General features: G+C 37.7%; 1 long non-coding RNA gene across 1 annotated transcript; it reads left to right on the top strand.

The window, feature by feature from the left end:
* The first annotated feature begins 33 nt into the window (after nt 1-33).
* LOC106878820 (uncharacterized) lies at nt 34-13,500 on the top strand. The gene is made up of 3 exons (XR_001410554.2): nt 34-486; nt 12,294-12,533; nt 13,314-13,500. It is a non-coding gene; the product is annotated as an uncharacterized LOC106878820 (long non-coding RNA).
* Nucleotides 13,501-16,717: the final 3,217 nt, after the last annotated feature.

The raw sequence follows: 16,717 nt of genomic DNA, 5'->3' as shown, positions 1-16,717 counted from the left end.
ATTCATTTTAATGAAAGTTTTGACCTTCCAAAGTTGGTGGGTACAACTCTGTAGTTATGCCATCAATGTTTTGTAAATATACTACGATGTGAATGATTGTGTTCACTTGCACGTGTATACGTTTGAGAGAGCGAGAGAGGAAGAGGGGGAGAAATAAATAGAGATTGAGAGCAATGTGTATGTTGTTGTCACAGGTCATGTATGTGTGGTTGTGTGTGTTTTTACGTATCTATGTTATGAAAAATAGGTAAAGAATACTGAGATTAAAGTTTAATCTATGACGTTGTATGTATCACTTTCTCTCTCTCTCCCTCTCCCATTCTTACTTTCTATATTTTTATGTTGAGCGCGTGTGTAAGAATGGCGTTCCAGGTAGCAGGGATGAAATATAAAAGTTGCTAGAAACAACAGCCAAATCTCCCTTAAATCACACAAAGTAAACAGAATTTTAAAAATCTAATTACTGCACTGGTATCGAATTGAAAGGTAAACATTATCCTTCTATTAGTCTTATATTAAAAACTTGAGTAGCAATGTTATTCTCAGTTAAGATTTTTAGAGGTTAACTTAACTATATCATCATTAAATATTATTGTTCCTCAAAAAATTATTTTGCAACAAATCCTAAATTCCATCATGCTGTTGCTGTAGTATGCACTGAAACTCCTATACTTTTTCTTAATTGGTATGTTCATTGCAATAAAAACAGGATGAGTTAGTAAAATTTCACAGAGAATATATTGGTAGAGAGCTTTATAAGCTACTTTTTCAAGGTATCATTAGATTCAGAATATCACCTTACTGCTACAAGTATTAGTAATGAAAGATAAACTGTCACAAGATAAGTGTATTTTATTCTCAAACTATAAATTCGTCCTCTGACTTGAATGCATACTCACTTCTACAGATTGATGATATGATTGAAAATTTCCATCATAAAAATTTTCCTCTGCTTTTGAACTTATGATCATCAAAAGTTCACTGCAATTAAAGTAGAGTGAAGACTATCGATTTTGCCATGTTCCTTTCAGTGTTATAAATAGCATCTTATGTTTTCAGAGGATTAGTTACAAAGTTGTATTGGAAAATAGAATTTTCATTCCAATGTGCTTGCCCAAAAACAACAGATTCCTGATTTGACTTTCATACATGGTACTGTTCTATTATGTTGATTTGTTTAAAAAACAAAAAATATCTCTATGTTACTGGGACTGGAGAAAGTGCAGTGAAGTTTAGGTAGTCTGAACAAAACAACTGCAAACATTTATGCAAAAACATGAAACACAAATCATTGCAAGAGGACAGTGAGTAATACAAATACATAAAGGGTGTATAATCAACAAGAAATATGGAATCCCATGTAATATGTACATGTGTGTGAAATTGACTGCAAATGAAAGCTGCAAAAAAATTTGTTAACTTTGGACACGTCTGCTGCAAAGATGTGTCTGTGAATGAATGATGTTTGCAGGGCAATTTTTTTCATTTTTAAAACTAAAATGAAATGAATTATAAACATAAAAACATGCACAGAAAAAGTTATTGAGAGTCTCATTTGTGAAGACTTGTGTCCAAAATAATTTGGCTATAATTCATTGTTATGTTGCTGGCTTCTGCTGGGCTATGAAATACAACTGCCTGGTCCATGTTAGCTGCTTTTTCAGCTTTCTGCTGAAGAAATTTTTCAGCGATCTTGATATACCATATACTCACAGTTAACTGTGAAATAAAATGAAGGTGTTTGCTGAGTCTTACTGTCTAGTATTCATCTGTGTTGGATTAGTCTTACTGTCTAGTAGTCATCTGTGTTGGCATACATAGTGAAAGGTCTTCCTTCCTAAGAATGGTGCAGATGAGTTATTGACAAAAGAAAGCTGCTGATTTGTGGCATCTAAGCAGTTAATGTGAAAGAACATAATTGAATGCAGAGGAAATGGAAGAGATGAAAGTAAGAGGATAAGCTTCTGTGTTAAAAGTATTTGAAGAGGAAATTCCATGAGATGTTGCCATTCTTCGTCATTTTTTCTTCACATCATGGTGGTAGTTGTGGTGGTAGATGTAGCTTGTATAGAGGGTCACCAATGTCATAAGTAGTGTGTTGTCTTGTGGCCGCAATATTTAACAGAAGGTTTCATTATTGCACATAAAGTTTAACCATGCTGGTCTTTCACAAATAGCAACAGCAATAATTACATACTAGGAGAAACATACTGCTTGGAGTTTATGGCAAGCTTACTGATACAACAATCTGTGGCAGGCTCAACATAACTGGAATTAATTGTGTTATATTTGTAAAGACTGAAATTCCTGTTGATTCCATCTGTCTTGACCATCTAACAGTTGCAAGAATAGAAACACAATGTGCAGTTGCCTCGACATTCTGCATGGCTAGATGTGAGACATATGAATGAGTTGGCTAGTCTCAATGCTCTGCATGGGCTGTCTGATGAGAGTGAAGGTGAATATATCACTCAGCCACCATCCAATACTCTGTAATTATTTACTGCCCAAGATCAGCCTTTCATAAGGTACAAGCAGAAAATTTTAGAAAAGTGTATCATTCAATGGCTCGACACTGATTTGTTGCTTAACAGACTGATCATGGGAAACTATTGTGGTTTGTTCATGATGTCTGACCAACTACCTTGCAGTTTAGTTATGAATCAATGCTGCACATTCTTTTTTTTTTTTTCACAGGGGGATGTTGATTTCAAAATGTCTTGGAAATAAATTAAAAAATGCTTATGATGATACAACAAAAATGGTCAATTTTATTAAACAAAGACCAGCTTACATTAGAATGTTTAAAAAACATTGTAAAAATCTGAACAAAGAACACAAGTTTTTTTACTACAAAGAGAAATTTAAATCTAGTCACTGAATAGAAGAGTTCCTAATTAGGTGTTTGAGTTGGAAGATGAATTGCAGGAATCTTTCAAGAAAACAATAAGCCAGAATTTATCAAGTACTTTGAAAATGAAAATTGTTGCAGACACTTTTCATTGCATGAGTTGCTTCAACAAGTCAATAGAGAAAGCATACTGACTTCAAGCAACAAGATTCGTGGGTAAATAATGTTGCAAAAGGAAATCTGAAATGTCTCAACTACTGCTGGGGCAAGTGAAGAAGAGTATCAGCAAATTTCTAGTATTATTGAAACCAACCTGAAAGAAATGTTGATCAAAGTTGAACATTATTTTCACTCACTTCCATCAAAAGTGTATAAATGAATGTGGGATCCATATAATAAATCTTCTGTTAAAGTCATTCTTCCTTTGATTTTAAAAGAGGATGAAGAACTTTTTGAAGTTCTAGATTTCTGTGGAAGACGTAGCCATAGTAAAGCAATAAAAATGCTGCTGAAGTTTTTAGCTTCTTATACACATGAGTAAACTTTTTATTATATAACAAGTATCAAAAGCTGGAATTTATTTTATGCACTACTAAAGAATAAAAATACTTATATTACCAAACCATGATAAGAATAAATATGCATATATTCATTCTTGAACTCACTGTTGTCATTTGGTAGATATAAGCACAAATCAGCAAACAATTCTGTTCACTGAAAGTGTAACAAAGCCAGTAGCTTTGGCTAGTCTCAAAGTTTTGACTACTTCTGGCTGATGAGACACAACATGTTGACATGCTGGTGTCCCAATATGCTGTGCACCAATGAGATGAGTGTGTTGAATACAGTTGTCTAAAAGGGAGAAATTATTCTCCAAAGACATACACTAAAGCAGTCAACATATTTTGTGTTTGAACCTGCCTAGATGTGTTGAGAATAAATATGCAAATATTGATTAACCCAGAAATCGCAATACACAGATATTGTTTTGTGCTGAGTGGGGATGCTAAACTCCCTTGTTCGAAAATATAAGGACACAGATAGTGTATTGTATAGCCAGCTGGAGACGATGTTCCCTGGAGCTAAATAACAGTAACATTCATCCTAAACCTGGACTGCCATGTTACATTGGGAAATAATCCTTACTCTAGAGTACTGTTACTGAATGTTTCTTGTTGAGAGATTTATAAATAGAATTTTCTATTTTATTAGATCAGTGACTGTGTGCTACTTTGAAAACTATATTTTCTGAACAAGAATTTAACAGCACCACCTCTAGCCGAACAATTCCTCCACCCAAACAATTTTCCCTCTGTTACACGTCAATTTTTTCATTTGCTACCCAATGTTACGTGAGTTCGTTTCAGTCTATGTTTTTTTTTGTTATTGTGTGATACGTTATGTATATTTGAACTGTTGTCGTTTGACAAACAGTAATTTTCGCCCTATGGGGCAGAAAATTTCTGAATATTGTTTTTTGTGAACTGTTATTATTAACCTTTTCGGGTTTTTAAAAAAAATATTTTTGTCATTTGTCATTTGCGACAAGTTTCTAACATGGAGTTTGACCTCATTTCGAACCAGGATTTTCCTGAGATGGGAGATGGTAAAAACAATGAAAAATTCAAGGATACCCAGGAAAAGCAAAGTTTTTCGGCTGCCGTGGGCAGAAATGTCGTTGAACTGGAAGTAGCCATGGACAAGCTCTTCCAGTTCAGAAGTTTAATCGAGAAAAGTGAAGATGAAACAAAATTGGTACCGCCCCCTGAAACTGTTCAGGCTATACGAGAAAAAACTGTTTTCTACGTTCGGTCTACCTGCACAAAGAAAAAAGCAGTTGAAGTCCCTCCTCATAACACTGAGAAAAATAAACTTGAAAACGTAGTACTAACAAAGGAAAAAAACTGAAAAAAAAAACAAAACAAAACAAAAGGATGAAAAAAAAACAGAATGAAAACCAAAAAGAGGAAGCAAAAAAACAAACAAATGAAAAGGAACAAGAGGAAATGGAATTTACACCAGTCTCCCACAAATGGAAGAAAGTTAATACCCTGGACTCCCCACCCAAACAGCAAAAAAAAAAAAATTAATGCAGATGAACAACACAAAAAAATTCCCTAATCCCACCCCGCTGGCACTACGTTAATAGGACAACAGTTTGCCATACCCCACCTCCCAACGCTAAAAGGATTTAAAAAATGGATAGGACTGTATCTTTTAATGTGAAAAACGAGAAGGCGTTATGCTTAATTAAAGCACACCCGAGAATTAAATTTTTTAAACCTACAGACAAAGAGTCCCACATTCGATATGCAAAGGTTGGCGAGGAGGAGTGGAAAGAGAAACTCCAAGAACATGTAAAGGACAATTTAGCAAAAGACATTACACAAGATGTGATAACGGGCAAGTAGGTTATCAGCGCGGCAGCCACACCAACCCAGAGCCTGGTGGCAACGCCGGTGAAAAGCCCAGCAGCTACGGGGAGTGTTGGAGAGGCAGGCAGACAAAAACTGCCATGCTCCCTCTAACAACCGCGAGTAGAATATTTTTCTTTCCTCGATGATTAAGTTAGGTTGTATAAATGTGCGTGGAATGGGGTCGAGATGGAAACAGGCTTGTTTCCTGAACGACCTCACGACACATAGAATAGATGTGGCTATTGTAACCAAGTCCAAGATGAGTGAACCTCAAGCGTTCTTGCCTTTTCTCAATGGTTACGAGAAATTTATTTCTCTTAACCGGGGAAGAGGTGCAGGCGTCGCATTCCTTATCAGGAAGAGCTTGGACTTACAGCTAAGTACTGTCTTTCTGGACCCAGAAAGTAGGCTGGCCGCCATAGATGTTACCCATGAGAGTAAATAGTCCTTCAAGTTGGTAGCTGTTTATGCTCCTAAGGAGTGTAGGCAGTCGGGTTTTTATCGAGAACTAGAGCACTTTCTAGTGACCTCAAAAACGGTAGTTCTGTTAGGAGACTTTAACACTATACTTGATGCACGGGTGGATAGTGTTGGTTCGACTGAGAGGAAAGGTAATCCTAGCCTCAAGGGTCTACTAGACAGCTTTAATCTAGTAGACCATTACCGACTGAATGAGCCGAGCGTTCCACAGTGGACGTAGAGTAACAACGACGTCTCATGTAGATCGTACTTAGATAGGGTATTTGTTAGGGAAAAAGATAACAATACTGTTAGCTGTCCACAATTTTGTATTGTGCCTTACATGGATCACAAACTTGTGATGTGTGAGGTACATATAGATACATGTCATAGACAGGGACCAGGGTACTGGAAGATGAACAAATTTGTTTTGACTTGTGAAGCCTTCCGTACCCAGATTAAGGTGTTAGTACAGAGGGCATTATGTGGCACTATCATTAATAATAGATGGTGGCATGCCCTCAAAAGAGCCGTTTGGAGTCCATTAGATTTAGCAAGCAGCTAAGTTTAGATAGGACTAGAATAGAGGGCGATTTAGTTAAGAACTTAGATGAGGCGATGGAATCTGGCTCTGCATCTAGAGTGCAGGCGGTGAGAACAGTCTTGTACCGTCACCTCTCTTACCTCGAGAGGAGGTAAGAGAGGTGTTGGCTGAGTGCGCCGGGGAAAAGTTGCCAGGGCTGGATGGTCTACCCTATGAGTTTTATCGTTGCATGCCGGACTTGTTCGGGGACATACTGGCAGGCATCTATGCAAACTGGCAACAGAACGGGGGGATTCCCAGTTCTGTGAGCTGGAAGTAGTGATGCTGGTCCAGAAAGACCCGAGCAAGGGGGATAGTATTAGTAATTACAGGCCCATAACTCTACTTAATGTAGAGTTAAAGAGTTAAAGATTTTGGACGTGGGCCTATTTTTGGAGCTGAAGGGAAGGTATCTGGAGGATATCATAGACACCAGCTCCCAAATGGCAGACAAAAGTTATTAACAAGCCCAGCGACGGCACCAATGAAAAGCCCAGTGGCTACACAAATGAAAAGCCCAGCGGCTACACCATTAAAAGAAAAGGATGGAGAGGCAGCCGAATTTGTGCAGCCCCTCCTCAAACTCAAACTGTCAGTTACTCCTTTTTTTTCCATTTTTCACTATGGCGATTAAGTTAAGGTGTATAAATGTACGTAGGCTGGAGTTGAAATGGAAACAAGTTTGTCTCCCGAATGACCTCAGGTCATGAGATATAGATGTATGCATTGCAATTGAGTCCAAGATGAGTGGACCACAAGTGTTCTCGCCTCTTCTAAATGGCTATGAGAAATTTATTTCTCCTAGCCGATGAGGAGGAGGGGGCATGATGGTCCTACTCAAGAAGACCTTGGACTTACAGCTAAGTACAGTTTTTCTGGACCCAGAAAGTAGGCTGGTCGTCCTGGATGTGACTCACGAAAGAAAACCGTCCTTCAAGTTGGTAGCGGTTTATGCTCCTAAAGAGTGTAGCCAGTCTGGTCTATATCGAGACCAAGAGCACTTTCTAGTGACGTCAAAAATGGTAGTTCTGTTAGGAGAGTTTAAGAGTATCCTCGATGCATAGGTGGATAGTGTTGGCTCGACTGATAGGATGGGAAATTGTGGCCTCAAGGGTCTACTAGATAGCTATAGTCTAGTAGACCATTACAGACTGGATGAGCCGAGCATTCCACAGTGGATGTGGAGTAATAACGACGGCTCACGCAGATCTTATATAGATAGGGTATTCGTTGGAGAAAGAGATAGGAATACTTTTAGTAGTCCACAATTTTGTATTGTACCTTACACGGACCGCAAATTTGTGATGTGTGTGACACATATAGATAAATGTCATAGACAGGGACCCGGGTACTGGAAGATGAACAAGTCTATTTTGACTTGTGAAGCCTTCCGTGCCCAGATTAAGGATTTAGTACAGAGGGCACTATGTGGCGCCATCATTAATAATAGATGGTGGCATGCCCTCAAGAGAGCCATTCGTTTAGAGTCTATTAGATTTAGCAATCAGCTAAGTTTAGATAGATCTAGAATAGGAAGGGAACTAGTTAAGAATTTAGATGAGGCTATGGAATCTGGCTCTGCAGCTAGAGTGCTGGCAGCAAGAACGGTCTTGTACTGTCACCTCAAAGCCAAACACGACGTCTGCAGGGTTAGAGCTAAGCTACGTGCAGTGGGACAAGAAGGTATTAACGTTGCCGGATGGGCCCGTTGTGTGGAGTGTCAGAGGGGCAAAAAAGGCCTCTATAAAGTCTTTAACAGACAAACAGGGGCACAAGATCTATGGACAGGAAAAGATGCAAAAGGCCTTCACCAGCATTTTATCCGTTTGTTTGGGCAGAGCGACACGCTCGAGCATGGGGAATTCGTAAAGGGCTTCCTCGCCGGTGGGCCATGACTCTTGGCATGTGAAGCGGAATACTATGAAGGACTGATTACAACTGCGGAGGTTAAAGAGGTGTTGGCCGAGTGCGACGGGGACAAGTTGCTGGAGCTGGATGGTCTACCCTGAGTTTTCTCGTAGCATGCTGGCAGGCGTCTACACAAACTGGCAACAGAATGGGAGGATTCCCAGCTCTGTGAGTTGGGGAGTAGTGATGCAGATCTAGAAGGACCCAAGCAAGTGGGACAGTATTATTAAGTACAGGCTCATAACTCTACTCAATGTAGAGTTAAAGATTTTGACCAACATGTTTGCAAAAAGGTTGACACATGTGGAGAAGCTTGTAGGGAAGGCGCAGGCATGCACCGTTCCAGGCAGGTCGACCCAGGACAAGTTTTACCTTATACACTGCACCTTAGACAGGTTGGGTAAATTAACTGGCAAAAGTGGGGCACTGGTCCATTTAAACCAAAGTAAAGCATTTGATAGGGTAGACCACCAGAACCTGGAGGCAGTCCTCAAAGCGGACTTCCGTAGATGGATCTCCACAATGTATAGCGCCATCAAATCCACAGTTCAGATAAACAGCTACCTGTCAGAGCTGTTTTCGATCAAGCGTTCGGTTCGTCAAGATTGTCCCCTGTCTCCACTTCTGTACATGCTGGCTCTTGAGCCATTACTACAGAATTTGGAGAATTTGGGGCGAACCTCCCAATGAAAAGTGGATGCGGGAAGTCGGTCTTTGCTTATGCGGATGACGTCACCATCATCGTGTCCAACGAGGCTCAGCTACCTTGTGTAGAGGACACTATCAAAGAATATGAGGCGGTGGCATGGGTAAAATTTAGCAAGGACATGTCCATCGGCTTGTGCCTCGGCACCTGGAGGAGCAAGTCGATATCGTCCAGTGTCTTGGGTCATTGGACAGATGGTCCTTTTAAGTTTGGTTTGGACTGGACTCCCAGATGGAGAATTGGAGCAAGGTGGCAGACAGGGTGGAGGCCCTAGTCCGGACTTGGTCCGGACGGGCTCTGTCCGTGGACAGAAGGGCAGAGGTGGTACAGGTGTTTATTGCATCTGTAATCACCTACCGCCTAACCGTTGTCCCTTGCTCTGACTCGTGGTTAAACAAGTTGGAGCGCCTCCTCTTCCGCTTATTGTGGAAAGGATTAAAGGGTGGGTTAGGGATGCCCTGGCTAATGATGCACAGATATGCATTCAGGCTGAGACATCTCTGGCGCTACCTAGAGGGTGACAAAGTGTGGAATCCGCTGGTGGAGGAATTCTTTCCGTGACCAGCGTCTTTGGAGAGATTCAAACCCGGTTTTATTAAAAGACGTAATCTGATAGAATAGCAAAAGGAATGTCGAGAGGCACTCATGCTAATCCATAAGACAGGCAAGGCTGGCAGTGGGAATATCACTTCGGTTTTGTATAAAGACCTGGTAGAGTTTAAAAATGATGATGTCCTAGGAGGGGCTCTGGAGTTCGACAAAAGCCAACTTGTCAACCTGTTCCAAAAATCTTTCAGGCCGGAGTATTTGGATAATTACGAAAAATCCCTGACCTGGCAGTGCTACAGGAACACTTTACCTGTTCGCGATAAATTATCCAGGCATAGAATGTCAGTGCCAACGGCATGTCCAAGATGTGGGCTGGATGATCAAACCATCCAGTATGCTTTTGTACAGTGCCAGAAGCTTTCAGGCTTGATAAGATGTGGAATCTGCTGGTGGAAAGAATTCCCGTGACCAGCCTCCTTGGAGAGATTCAAACCTGGTTTCATTAAAAGACGTAATTTACGTTGAACACATGTTGTCACATCTGGGCAGAGTACAGCTATTGGCTGAATCTACAATAAAGATTGTACTGCCAACTGGACTCTCAAAGGAAGGTGAGCCATGTTTCCTCTGTTCAGTAGCAGTGTTGAAAGAGTGTGTGTGGAAGGCCAGAATATAAGGACTCATGGCGGGATCCTTCATCTCTGGCCCTGGTCTGCTACTATACTTCAGATAGCATCTGAAGAGCAAGATAGGGCTGGAGAGGAGAATTCTGTTGTGAAGTGTGTTCGAGAAAAGATGGAAGGCTGTGATAAGAAAGGTGGGTACGAGTAACCCTACTTAATCCTCATTGGAAAAAGGAAAGGGATAGCCACTGGGCCTTTCAGGCAACCGGGTATAATCCCACCCAAAAGTTAAAATATATATATATACATACTTCATCAGTATTTTTAATCCATAAGTTACATTCGAACTCATCATAACATTATTTGTGTGTATTGTCCTGTATTGTCCACTCTTTATGTGATAGTCATTATCGTAATAAAGAATTTACCTCTAGCCAAACTGCAATACACAGATATTATTTTGTACTGAGTGGGGATGCTAAACTCCCTTGTTCGAAAATATAAGGACGCAGATACTGTATCGTATAGCCAGCTAGAGACGATGTTTCCTGGGGCTAAATAACAGTAACATTCATCCTTAACCAGGACTGCCACATTATGTTGGCAAATAATCTTTACTCTAGAGCACTGTTACTGAATGTCTCTTATTGAGAGATTTACAAATAGAAATTTTCTATGACATGCTAAAAAAGTGTGCTAATAAGCAACATTTACTTACTGAAAGGCATACCAAGCTGCCAAAGATAAGTCATGAATTGCCCTGATAACATTTTGAACTTTCTTTAAGTGTGTTTGATATACAATATTAAGTTAATTTTGTTTTTTACTGTGTACAAATATAACACAATTAGAATGAAAAAGCAGCTTTTTACTAATGTATCTCCATCAGCTGATACTCTTAAGTCATAACCAAACCTGACTTGGGCTGTCAGTTAAGAATTAATGTTTTCAACAAGATATAACCATAATCCTATATTGTTAAGTTTCTTTACTATCTTAAAAAAAAAGTCATTCTGTGATTCATATTTTGAAATACTAACATTTAAATATTTAATAATTATCTAATAAGTAGAATTAGTAAAGGGAAGAATTACATCGGAATATTGATAATTTTTTGCGGAATATTGATAATTTTTTGCCGATATCAGCTCATCATCAATACAACATCAAAACGGAGTTATTTTACTTCTTGCATTTCTCATTGTCAGTTCCATTTACTACTACCATCGTCCATTTAGAAAAAAATGTATTTGTAGCAGAATTGTGATTTTTTTTTTAAAGCAGAACTCCAACATTGGACTATTGGATTGCTGTCATGCTGCAGCTGGACACGCAATATTTTTGTGTTCCAAGCAGGGACAGTGGAAGCAACTCAAAATGCAATCCTTTCATTTTCCACATAGAAAGCAGGGAAATTCAATATCCCTGTCGAAAGTTAGGATTTAAAAAACATGTGATTTATCTAGTGTCATAAATAAGACTAAAAACACTTTTTCAAAAAATGCCATTTTTAAAACTAGGAGCCAAACATTTAATTTAAGGTATGTTAAATTGGGATGAAAAAAGTTGTTAAAATTGTTTTTTTGAAGCATCAACAAACATTATGGTGTTTACATTTAAAGCTAATACTTGAGTGGTTATTAACATTTGACAGAATATTTGTTTTGATGTGTGTTGCCAAAAACAAACAGAAAATAAACCAACATAAACCTACTACAGCTCAAAATATATTTCAAATTTCTCAATGAAACCCTACAGAAATGGATATCATTAGGAGAGCTACAGATAGCCTGTCTACAGATTTCAGACAAAAAGTTCTTTAATAAGTAGTATAATTAGTGAATCACTTTTAGATGTTTGTTTATTTTTTTGTCTTGGGGTTTATCAACATATCTGACAGCTAGGATGACCCCCATGTTTGCTGATTTTATTATTTGCATTGGAAGTGGGGCTGAATATCAGTTCCTGAGGCCACCTATGTAAAACTCTGAGTCCCCACCTACCATCCACCTTTCATTTTACGTGAAAGTGCAGATAGGCTGTCAGACATGTCCATAGATAGCACTACAAGTTTGAGGCTTATAAACATTTGTATGAGTTGCAATGTGTTCTATTGACAAACATATACCCAGGTTATTCACTGTGTGAAGGGAAATACATGTAATTCCCTGTTTATTTTTCATGTTATTTTGTATAGGGCATCAGTTTTCTCAGATGATGAGGATGATGATGATGATTCTGAGTATCAAAGACGGACGCTTCAAAAGCCTCCTCTTGTCGTTCAGTTTCCAAAAGAGAGAGCATCTCAACCCCCACTTGTCTTCTCCAGAGCCAAGTAGATATCCACAACCAACTGACATTCATTATACGCCAAAAGAAAGAAGTGCAAATGTAGCTCCTCCCAACCTGTCAGGAAAATCTGAATAGTTGTTGCATGGTAAGTCAATATTATATCATCGGTATGTGGAAAGTAGTTTCAAATTTATTTATAAACAGAAAAATAAAACATTTTGTGCTCAAAAGCTCTTGGGATCATTCCTTGGAGAGCCATGCTTGAAATGTATGCTTTCACCTGATACATAATTTCAGTGCTTAAGAAATAACTGGCAGGTAAATGAGGGTAGAATCAAAAGAAAAAAACATGTTCAAGAATTTTATCAATTTAACCTATCTTGTTTCAAAAGGATTATTTAAAAACAATAAATTGTATAACTCATCCTAACTGGTCTGCTGATATTTGTGTGAGGATATCATAAGTTTTAGCTTCAGATAGCCAGAGCATCTCCATGTTGGATGTTTTCTTTTTTGGGTGAAGAGGTACAAAAACTTCGTATTTGCATGAGGAATATAATACTGTAATATTAACTTTGGTGTCTTTTACTATTCTAGAGGTCCTCAGGGCACTGAAACAAGGTGCTACTTCCCTGTTAAATAGGTATCATAATTCCCATTTGTGAAATATGAAACCCCTACCTCTTATCACGGCAAACTAGAAAAGGCAGATAAATATTAGTGTTATACTAGACCTTATATAAGGCCACAGTTGTTGATTGTTGGTTTAGCGATCTTTCTGATTCCAGAAAGCAAATGTGAAATGAGATTATTATTGATTGTGTATTATTTTCAGTATATCTATAAACAACTAATGTCAAGAGGTATACTCAGCAAGTATTTCGTAACTCTACTCTACCTTTTCTTTTTCTGTTTTCTATTTCAGTTCCGGATCGGCGGCTATTCACTGCAATTGAAAATATTCAAGAGGAACAGTCCCAGCAAAGGGAAATGTTGCAGTCTATACTGCAGCTAATTCAAAATATTCCATCCTCATCCTCCATCTCGGAGACAAGAAATCTCCCCGACACAATTCATTTCCCTTGTGGATTAAAATAACATATTAAGTTGTACATTTTACATTTTCATGGTTTTACCTACTGGTTCATTAATAACCTTTCTGCCCCTCTCTAACTGTCTACTTACATGTGACTATTGCTTCCTTCATTCTTCACATGCGTGTGTTTCCATATCCCACACACACACACTGAAGAAACTCACACCCATCATTGTGTGTTCATCTTGGTACTCATAACCTCAGATTCGGTTTCTTTTGAATGTATAATTATTAAAAATATTTAAGCACATCGACCTGATACTCAGTTGAAAAGATTATTTGATTAGGTCCCAGCAGGAATCTCAGAAAGTAACATGGTGCTTGTATACTGTGGTTTGCTTGTTCTGTTTTACTGGTAAAATAAGGTAAGTCAACCAATGGCAGTGGGTTTAAATCCTCTGGTACATGGACATCATATGCATAAACAATTTGCAAAACTTGATCCTACTTGTTGTCACTGTTTGTCACAAAATAGCCCAGATGCCGAAATTGACGTTGTGTACCATATGTAATTTATTTACTGGTCTTTATGTGCAGATATGAATGATTGTTGAAATTTGTCACAAATAGCTGTATATCTGATGGTTGTCAAAAGGCAACTTTGTGGTCTGTTTGGTTGAACTGTTTGATAAAATAATAATTTCTTCTCAAAACACTCCACTATCCACTTCTCTGATTGCTTCAAAATGTAATAGGGGTGAGGTAGGGGTGGAGGTAGAGGAAATTGGTAACTGGGGCAAAATGAGCAATTCCTGATCTCCTGATATTTTCTCCCTACCCATTTGAAACTGTTACATTGCAAGTAGTGCATGATCTTTGGAAATAAAAACTGGTCAGTATTGTTGTTGTTGAAACTAAGGGCTTGGAACATAGTCAGGTGACAGGTACTTATTTAAGAAAGTTTTTCTCAACTTTGACCTGATTGTAATTGAAGTTGCTAATAAAATATCTGGATTCCAAGTCGATTTTTTCCCTACACTACAAAACTTATGTCTAAACTGGGACAAAATGAGTAATGTATAATTTCAACAATTTCTTACCTTTAACTGCATGGTGCATAAATATATCAGGAAGAGAGCCATTCCAGCAGATCATGAAGAAGTTATAGACAAAATTTTATGTTGCGTTTTTAGATTTAGTGGAGTTTCATTAATTTTATATAATGTGACATTTTTCCATGATCCTCTTTCATTTGACCTAGATATTTTAAATATTTGTTGCATTTCTGATTTTTCTGATGACTATGAATGGATATTGATATGTATAAGTCTTTTCCCAAATGTAATTCAGGAGAATTGAAGAGACAAATTTATCTTATCTTGTCTTACTCATTTTTGCTCCATCTAATTTTGTCTTTTTGTATGTTCAATGAGAACGGAGATAATTTTCTGAAGTAGTGTTCTGGATATGTTATAGTAATTTCAATGCATTTAGAGAAGGGTAAAATTCTGGTTTAAGCACCCCATTTAATCCCTCATAACTCTTATATTTTTTAGAATTTTCAGAAAAGTTTTGCGTATTTGTATTCTACACATGGGAATTCAAAAAATTTTTAACTTCTCCTCTCCTCCATCAATCTTAAAAGTTCCACTCTTTTTCGAATTATTTAAAAAAAATCAGGATCATTTGCTTAGCTGATATAGTTTTTGTAAAGTAGTGAACATTTGTAAAAAATATATTTTTCTTCAAAGTCGAAAATGCAGTAAATATTACTTATTCAGCCCCAACCCATTATTTTTTTTCTTAGTGACATATTCACTAAACTAAATGATTGCAGTATGTTATTGCAAGGAAAGAAAGAAATGCTTGTTGGCTGTAAATCATCCATCGCTACCTTCATTTCTGAATTAATGCTTTTTAAGATGAACATTTCAAGACGTCAACTCCAACAATTTCAACAATTGGATAGCTTGAAAGATAAATTGGTTAATGAGAATGTCATTACATATTGCAATCATTTGCAATCATTGCATAATGATGATTTCAGGATATTAACACATTTGAAGTTTACATAATCAATTGCAAAGATGATGTACAAGAAGAATTGATAGATTTACAAAATGACAATGACCTCACAATACAGTAAAGGCTTCATGGTGAGCATGATATCCTTAAAGTACAGTGACAACTTATCCTAATCTATGGAAGCACTTAAATTTGATTTTGCTAGCTTTCCCAATGTCCTGCTTGGCTTCAGCTGTGTTAATATCTTGTTATGTAAATGTAAAAATAGGCTGGATATAATCAAGTGAGGTGACTTGCAGTTAAAGATGACTAATTTAAAACCTAATGTGTCTGCACTAGCTGCATCACACAGACACAGGGGTCAAGTTGATGATACATAAAAATGGTATGTGTGTGCCAAAATATTTAATGTTACTACTTTTTACATTACTTTCAATAAAAAACTTGTGATGCAACAATTGTTCATTGTTATCTGTTTGTAACAATTAAAAAATTGGCAATGTTTTTTGGTATGCTTTTCTGGTATACTTTTGAATATTTAGTATACAGGTGGACGGTGGAAAATTTTTCTATGTGAAAGTGAGCAATGATGCAGAAAAGGCTGAGCATCTTGAATCTACAGTTTGGTGGTTAATGGAAAAGATAGGTATGGATAAGTGAGTGCTAAAGACAAGGTGAGCATTAGCTATTAGGGAATTAACATATAACCATATTAGACATTGGTGTCCTTTAAGGTTTTATTCTCAGTTATTTTCTCTTCATCAAACAAACTGAAATAATCACATACAAATTCAGAAATACATTACCTTAGAAATTTTGTTTTGCTGAGGTACTTAAATCTGATTGTAGTATCTCTTAAACTTAAAAGATCAAAGCTTATAACAATTACCTTGAAATAAAACACTTCAATTTGAATATATCACATTTATTATTATTGAGTGAGAGAGCAGTGCATGCCATCAAAGTGACACTGGGGTAAAATATACGAAGCCCAGTATACCCATCATGACTACCCATCTGATAAGGGTACACCAGGCACATGCATCATAACCATATGTGCGCGACATGGTGATCTCATATCAAGATAAACAGCACATAACCTCGCAGGGGCCCAGTTAGAATTTTCTTCAGGTTGGGTAGCCCATCCCGCTCAAAAGGTCCCTGAGTAAGGTTTGTTTAAGGATGTTGAGCAAAACACCCATGTTTCCAAAGTTGAATTATTCAAACCCCAAAGAATTCCTCTCAACACATGGCTATGATGCTCCCCC

Source organism: Octopus bimaculoides, chromosome 19, assembly GCF_001194135.2.
Source record: "Octopus bimaculoides isolate UCB-OBI-ISO-001 chromosome 19, ASM119413v2, whole genome shotgun sequence".
In the NCBI taxonomy this organism is placed as follows: Eukaryota; Metazoa; Mollusca; class Cephalopoda; order Octopoda; family Octopodidae; genus Octopus; species Octopus bimaculoides.
Note: the sequence above shows the minus strand (reverse complement) of the source record. Positions and strands in the feature narration are given on the sequence as shown.